We start from the raw sequence: 8,444 nt of genomic DNA, 5'->3' as shown, positions 1-8,444 counted from the left end.
ATTGAACCGTTAGCGATAGAACCTTGGATCAGCTTGTGGATTAATGTACACATAAAAACCTACTACCTGCAAAAATAAATTCGATTCTATCTTGGTTGGTTCAATAGATATGTATACTTATCCCTTTTATTCGGTTAACCCCAGCCACTATAACGTAGAAATAGAACCGTTAACGATAGAACCTTGGATCAGCTTGTGGATTAATATACGCATAAAAACCTATCATCTGCAAAAACAAAATCGTTATATCTTGCTTGGTTCAATAGATATGGACACTTATCCCTTTTAGTCGGTTAAACTCACCCACAATAGATATGGACACTTATCCCTTTTAGTCGGTTAACCCCACCTAGTATGACGTAGAAATTGAACCGTTAACGATAGAACCTTGTATTGGCTTGTGGAATAATATACACATAAAAACCTATCATCTCCAAAAATAAAATCGATTCTATCTTCCTTGGTTCAATAGATATGGACACTTATCCCTTTCAGTCGGTTAACCCCATCCAGTTTGACGTAGAAATTGAACCGTTAGCGATAGAACCTTGGATCAGCTTGTGGATTAATATGCACATAAAAACCTACCATCTGCAAAAATAAATTCGATTATACCTTGCTTGGTTCAATAGATATGGACACTTATCCCTTTTAGTCGGTTAACCCCAACCACTATAACGTAGAAATTGAACCGTTAACGATAGAACCTTGTATTGGCTTGAGGAATAATATACACATAGAAACCTATCATCTCCAAAAACAAAATCGATTCTATCTTGCTTGGTTCAATAGATATGGACACTTATCCCTTTTAGTCGGTTAACCCCACCCAGTATGACGTAGAAATTGAACCGTTAGCGATAGAACCTTGGATCAGCTTGTGGATTAATATGAACATAAAAACCTACCATCTGCAAAAATAAATTCGATTCTACCTTGCTTGGTTCAATAGATATGGACATTTATCCCTTTTAGTCGGTTAACCCGAACCACTATAACGTAGAAATTGAACCGTTAGCGATAGAACCTTGCATCAGCTTGTGGATTAATGTACACATAAAAACCTACCATCTGCAAAAATAAATTCGATTCTATCTTGCTTGATTCAATAGATATGTATACTTATCCCTTTTAGTCGGTTAACCCCACCCACTTTGACGTAGAAATTGAACCGTGAACACATAAAAACCTACTACCTGCAAAAATAAATTCGATTCTATCTTGGTTGGTTCAATAGATATGTATACTTATCCCTTATATTCGGTTAACCCCAGCCACTATAACGTAGAAATAGAACCGTTAACGACAGAACCTTGGATCAGCTTGTGGATTAATATACGCATAAAAACCTATCATCTGCAGAAACAAAATCGTTATATCTTGCTTGGTTCAATAGATATGGACACTTATCCCTTTTACTCGGTTAACCTCACCCACAATAGATATGGACACTTATCCCTTTTAGTCGATTAACCCCACCTAGTATGACGTAGAAATTGAACCGTTAACGATAGAACCTTGTATTGGCTTGTGGAATAATATACACATAAAAACCTATCATCTCCAAAAACAAAATCGATTCTATCTTGCTTGGTTCAATAGATATGAACACTTATCCCTTTTAGTCGGTTAACCCCAACCACTATAACGTAGAAATTGAACCGTTAACGATAGAACCTTGTATTGGCTTGTGGAATAATATACACATAAAAACCTATCATCTCCAAAAATAAAATCGATTCTATCTTGCTTGGTTCAATAGATATGGACACTCATCCCTTTTAGTCGGTTAACCCCACCCAGTATGACGTAGAAATTGAACCGTTAACGTAGAACCTTGGATCAGCTTGTGGATTAATATACACATAAAAACCTACTACCTGTAAAAATAAATTCGATTCTATCTTGTTTGGTTCAATAGATATGTATACTTATCCCTTTTATTCGGTTAACCCCAGCCACTATAACGTAGAAATAGAACCGTTAACGATAGAACCTTGGATCAGCTTCTGGATTAATATACGCATAAAAACCTATCATCTGCAAAAACAAAATCGTTATATCTTGCTTGGTTCAATAGATATGGACACTTATCCCTTTTAGTCGGTTAACCTCACCCACAATAGATATGGACACTTATCCCTTTTAGTCGGTTAACCCCACCTAGTATGACGTAGAAATTGAACCGTTAACGATAGAACCTTGTATTGGCTTGTGGAATAATATACACATAAAAACCTATCATCTCCAAAAACAAAATCGATTCTATCTTGCTTGGTTCAATAGATATGGACACTTATCCCTTTTAGTCGGTTAACCCCACCCAGTATGACGTAGAAATTGAACCGTTAGCGATAGAACCTTGGATCAGCTTGTGGATTAATATGCACATAAAAACCTACCATCTGCAAAAATAAATTCGATTCTACCTTGCTTGGTTCAATAGATATGGACATTTATCCCTTTTAGTCGGTTAACCCAACCACTATAACGTAGAAATTGAACCGTTAGCGATAGAACCTTGCATCAGCTTGTGGATTAATGTACACATAAAAACCTACCATCTGCAAAAATAAATTCGATTCTATCTTGCTTGATTCAATAGATATGTATACTTATCACTTTTAGTCGGTTAACGCCACCCACTTTGACGTAGAAATTGAACCGTTAACGGTAGAACCTTGGATCAGCTTGTGGATTAATATACACATAAAAACCTACTACCTGCAAAAATAAATTCGATTCTATCTTGGTTGGTTCAATAGATATGTATACTTATCCCTTTTAATCGGCTAACCCCAGCCACTCTAACGTAGAAATAGAACCGTTAACGATAGAACCTTGGATCAGCTTGTGGATTAATATACGCATAAAAACCTATCATCTGCAAAAACAAAATCGTTATATCTTGCTTGGTTCAATAGATATGGACACTTATCCCTTTTAGTCGGTTAACCTCACCCACAATAGACATGGACACTTATCCCTTTTAGTCGGTTAACCCCACCTAGTATGACGTAGAAATTGAACCGTTAACGATAGAACCTTGTATTGGCTTGTGGAATAATATACACATAAAAACCTATCATCTCCAAAAACAAAATCGATTCTATCTTGCTTGGTTCAATAGATATGGACACTTATCCCTTTTAGTCGGTTAACCCAAACCACTATAACGTAGAAATTGAACCGTTAACGATAGAACCTTGTATTGGCTTGTGGAATAATATACACATAAAAACCTATCATCTCCAAAAATAAAATCGATTCTATCTTGCTTGGTTCAATAGATATGGCACTTATCCCTTTTAGTCGGTTAACCCCACCCAGTATAACGTAGAAATTGAACCGTTAGCGATAGAATCTTGGATCAGCTTGTGGATTAATGTACACATAAAAACCTACTACCTGCAAAAATAAATTCGATTCTATCTTGGTTGGTTCAATAGATATGTATACTTATCCCTTTTATTCGGTTAACCCCAGCCACTATAACGTAGAAATAGAACCGTTAACGATAGAACCTTGGATCAGCTTGTGGATTAATGTACGCATAAAAACCTATCATCTGCAAAAACAAAATCGTTATATCTTGCTTGGTTCAATAGATATGGACACTTATCCCTTTTAGTCGGTTAAACTCACCCACAATAGATATGGACACTTATCCCTTTTAGTCGGTTAACCCCACCTAGTATGACGTAGAAATTGAACCGTTAACGATAGAACCTTGTATTGGCTTGTGGAATAATATACACATAAAAACCTATCATCTCCAAAAATAAAATCGATTCTATCTTCCTTGGTTCAATAGATATGGACACTTATCCCTTTCAGTCGGTTAACCCCATCCAGTTTGACGTAGAAATTGAACCGTTAGCGATAGAACCTTGGATCAGCTTGCGGATTAATATGCACATAAAAACCTACCATCTGCAAAAATAAATTCGATTATACCTTGCTTGGTTCAATAGATATGGACACTTATCCCTTTTAGTCGGTTAACCCCAACCACTATAACGTAGAAATTGAAGGTTAACGATAGAACCTTGTATTGGCTTAAGGAATAATATACACATAGAAACCTATCATCTCCAAAAACAAAATCGATTCTATCTTGCTTGGTTCAATAGATATGGACACTTATCCCTTTTAGTCGGTTAACCCCACCCAGTATGACGTAGAAATTGAACCGTTAGCGATAGAACCTTGGATCAGCTTGTGGATTAATATGAACATAAAAACCTACCATCTGCAAAAATAAATTCGATTCTACCTTGCTTGGTTCAATAGATATGGACATTTATCCCTTTTAGTCGGTTAACCCGAACCACTATAACGTAGAAATTGAACCGTTAGCGATAGAACCTTGCATCAGCTTGTGGATTAATGTACACATAAAAACCTACCATCTGCAAAAATAAATTCGATTCTATCTTGCTTGATTCAATAGATATGTATACTTATCCCTTTTAGTCGGTTAACCCCACCCACTTTGACGTAGAAATTGAACCGTTAACGGTAGAACCTTGGATCAGCTTGTGGATTAATATACACATAAAAACCTACTACCTGCAAAAATATATTCGATTCTATCTTGGTTGGTTCAATAGATATGTATACTTATCCCTTTTATTCGGTTAACCCCAGCCACTATAACGTAGAAATAGAACCGTTAACGATAGAACCTTGGATCAGCTTGTGGATTAATATACGCATAAAAACCTATCATCTGCAAAAACAAAATCGTTATATTTTGCTTGGTTCAATAGATATGGACACTTATCCATTTTATTCGGTTAACCTCACCCACAATAGATATGGACACTTATCCCTTTTAGTCGGTTAACCCCACCTAGTATGACGCAGAAATTGAACCGTTAACGATAGAACCTTGTATTGGCTTGTGGAATAATATACACATAAAAACCTATCATCTCCAAAAATAAAATCGATTCTATCTGGCTTGGTTCAATAGATATGGACACTTATCCCTTTTAGTCGGTTAACCCCACCCACTTTGACGTAGAAATTGAACCGTGAACACATAAAAACCTACTACCTGCAAAAATAAATTCGATTCTATCTTGGTTGGTTCAATAGATATGTATACTTATCCCTTTTATTCGGTTAACCCCAGCCACTATAACGTAGAAATAGAACCGTTAACGATAGAACCTTGGATCAGCTTGTGGATTAATATACGCATAAAAACCTATCATCTGCAAAAACAAAATCGTTATATCTTGCTTGGTTCAATAGATTTGGACACTTACCCCTTTTAGTCGGTTAACCTCACCCACAATAGATATGGACACTTATCCCTTTTAGTCGGTTAACCCCACCTAGTATGACGTAGAAATTGAACCGTTAACGATAGAACCTTGTATAGGCCTGTGGAATAATATACACATAAAAACCTATCATCTCCAAAAATAAAATCGATTCTATCTTGCTTGGTTCAATAGATATGGACATTTATCCCTTTTAGTCGGTTAACCCGAACCACTATAACGTAGAAATTGAACCGTTAGCGATAGAACCTTGCATCAGCTGGTGGATTAATGTACACATAAAAACCTACTATCTGCAAAAATAAATTCGATTCTATCTTGCTTGATTCAATAGATATGTATACTTATCCCTTTTAGTCGGTTAACCCCACCCACTTTGACGTAGAAATTGAACCGTTAACGGTAGAACTTTGGATCAGCTTGTGGATTAATATACACATAAAAACCTACTACCTGCAAAAATAAATTCGATTCTATCTTAGTTGGTTCAATAGATATGTATACTTATCCCTTTTATTCGGTTAACCCCAGCCACTATAACGTAGAAATAGAACCGTTAACGATAGAACCTTGGATCAGCTTCTGGATTAATATACGCATAAAAACCTATCATCTGCAAAAACAAAATCGTTATATCTTGCTTGGTTCAATAGATATGGACACTTATCCCTTTTAGTCGGTTAACCTCACCCACAATAGATATGGACACTTATCCCTTTTAGTCGGTTAACCCCACCTAGTATGACGTAGAAATTGAACCGTTAACGATAGAACCTTGTATTGGCTTGTGGAATAATATACACATAAAAACCTATCATCTCCAAAAACAAAATCGATTCTATCTTGCTTGGTTCAATAGATATGGACACTTATCCCTTTTAGTCGGTTAACCCCACCCAGTATGACGTAGAAATTGAACCGTTAGCGATAGAACCTTGGATCAGCTTGTGGATTAATATGCACATAAAAACCTACCATCTGCAAAAATAAATTCGATTCTACCTTGCTTGGTTCAATAGATATGGACATTTATCCCTTTTAGTCGGTTAACCCGAACCACTATAACGTAGAAATTGAACCGTTAGCGATAGAACCTTGCATCAGCTTGTGGATTAATGTACACATAAAAACCTACCATCTGCAAAAATAAATTCGATTCTATCTTGCTTGATTCAATAGATATGTATACTTATCCCTTTTAGTCGGTTAACCCCACCCACTTTGACGTAGAAATTGAACCGTTAACGGTAGAACCTTGGATCAGCTTTTGGATTAATATACACATAAAAACCTACTACCTGCAAAAATAAATTCGATTCTATCTTGGTTGGTTCAATAGATATGTATACTTATCCCTTTTATTCGGTTAACCCCAGCCACTCTAACGTAGAAATAGAACCGTTAACGATAGAACCTTGGATCAGCTTGTGGATTAATATACGCATAAAAACCTATCATCTGCAAAAACAAAATCGTTATATCTTGCTTGGTTCAATAGATATGGACACTTATCCCTTTTAGTCGGTTAACCTCACCCACAATAGATATGGACACTTATCCCTTTTAGTCGGTTAACCCCACCTAGTATGACGTAGAAATTGAACCGTTAACGATAGAACCTTGTATTGGCTTGTGGAATAATATACACATAAAAACCTATCATCTCCAAAAACAAAATCGATTCTATCTTGCTTGGTTCAATAGATATGGACACTTATCCCTTTTAGTCGGTTAACCCAACCCAGTATAACGTAGAAATTGAACCGTTAGCGATAGAACCTTGGATCAGCCTGTGGATTAATGTACACATAAAAACCTACTACCTGCAAAAATAAATTCGATTCTATCTTGGTTGGTTCAATAGATATGTATACTTATCCCTTTTATTCGGTTAACCCCAGCCACTATAACGTAGAAATAGAACCGTTAACGATAGAACCTTGGATCAGCTTGTGGATTAATATACGCATAAAAACCTATCATCTGCAAAAACAAAATCGTTATATCTTGCTTGGTTCAATAGATATGGACACTTATCCCTTTTAGTCGGTTAAACTCACCCACAATAGATATGGACACTTATCCCTTTTAGTCGGTTAACCCCACCTAGTATGACGTAGAAATTGAACCGTTAACGATAGAACCTTGTATTGGCTTGTGGAATAATATACACATAAAAACCTATCATCTCCAATAATAAAATCGATTCTATCTTCCTTGGTTCAATAGATATGGACACTTATCCCTTTTAGTCGGTTAACCCCACCCAGTATAACGTAGAAATTGAACCGTTAACGATAGAACCTTGTATTGGCTTGTGGAATAATATACACATAAAAACCTATCATCTCCAAAAACAAAATCGATTCTATCTTGCTTGGTTCAATAGATATGGACACTTATCCCTTTTAGTCGGTTAACCCCAACCACTATAACGTAGAAATTGAACCGTTAACGATAGAACCTTGTATTGGCTTGTGGAATAATATACACATAAAAACCTATCATCTCCAAAAACAAAATCGATTCTATCTTCCTTGGTTCAATAGATATGGACACTTATCCCTTTTAGTCGGTTAACCCCAACCACTATAACGTAGAAATTGAACCGTTAACGATAGAACCTTGTATTGGCTTGTGGAATAATATACACATAAAAAACTATCATCTCCAAAAATAAAATCTATTCTATCTTGCTTGGTTCAATAGATATGGACACTTATCCCTTTTAATCGGTTAACCCCACCCAGTATAACGTAGAAATTGAACCGTTAGCGATAGAACCTTGTATTGGCTTGTAGAATAATATACACATAAAAACCTATCATCTCCAAAAACAAAATCGATTCTATCTTGCTTGGTTCAATAGATATGGACACTTATCCCTTTTAGTCGGTTAACCCCACCCAGTATAACATAGAAATTGAACCGCTAACGATAGAACCTTGTATTGGCTTGTGGAATAATATACACATAAAAACCTATCATCTCCAAAAACAAAATCGATTCTATCTTGCTTGGTTCAATAGATATGGACACTTATCCCTTTTAGTCGGTTAACCCCAACCACTATAACGTAGAAATTGAACCGTTAACGATAGAACCTTGTATTGGCTTGTGGAATAATATACACATAAAAACCTATCATCT

The sequence above is a fragment of the Eurosta solidaginis genome, unplaced genomic scaffold, assembly GCF_040869045.1.
Source record: "Eurosta solidaginis isolate ZX-2024a unplaced genomic scaffold, ASM4086904v1 ctg00001029.1, whole genome shotgun sequence".
NCBI lineage: Eukaryota > Metazoa > Arthropoda > Insecta > Diptera > Tephritidae > Eurosta > Eurosta solidaginis.
Note: the sequence above shows the minus strand (reverse complement) of the source record.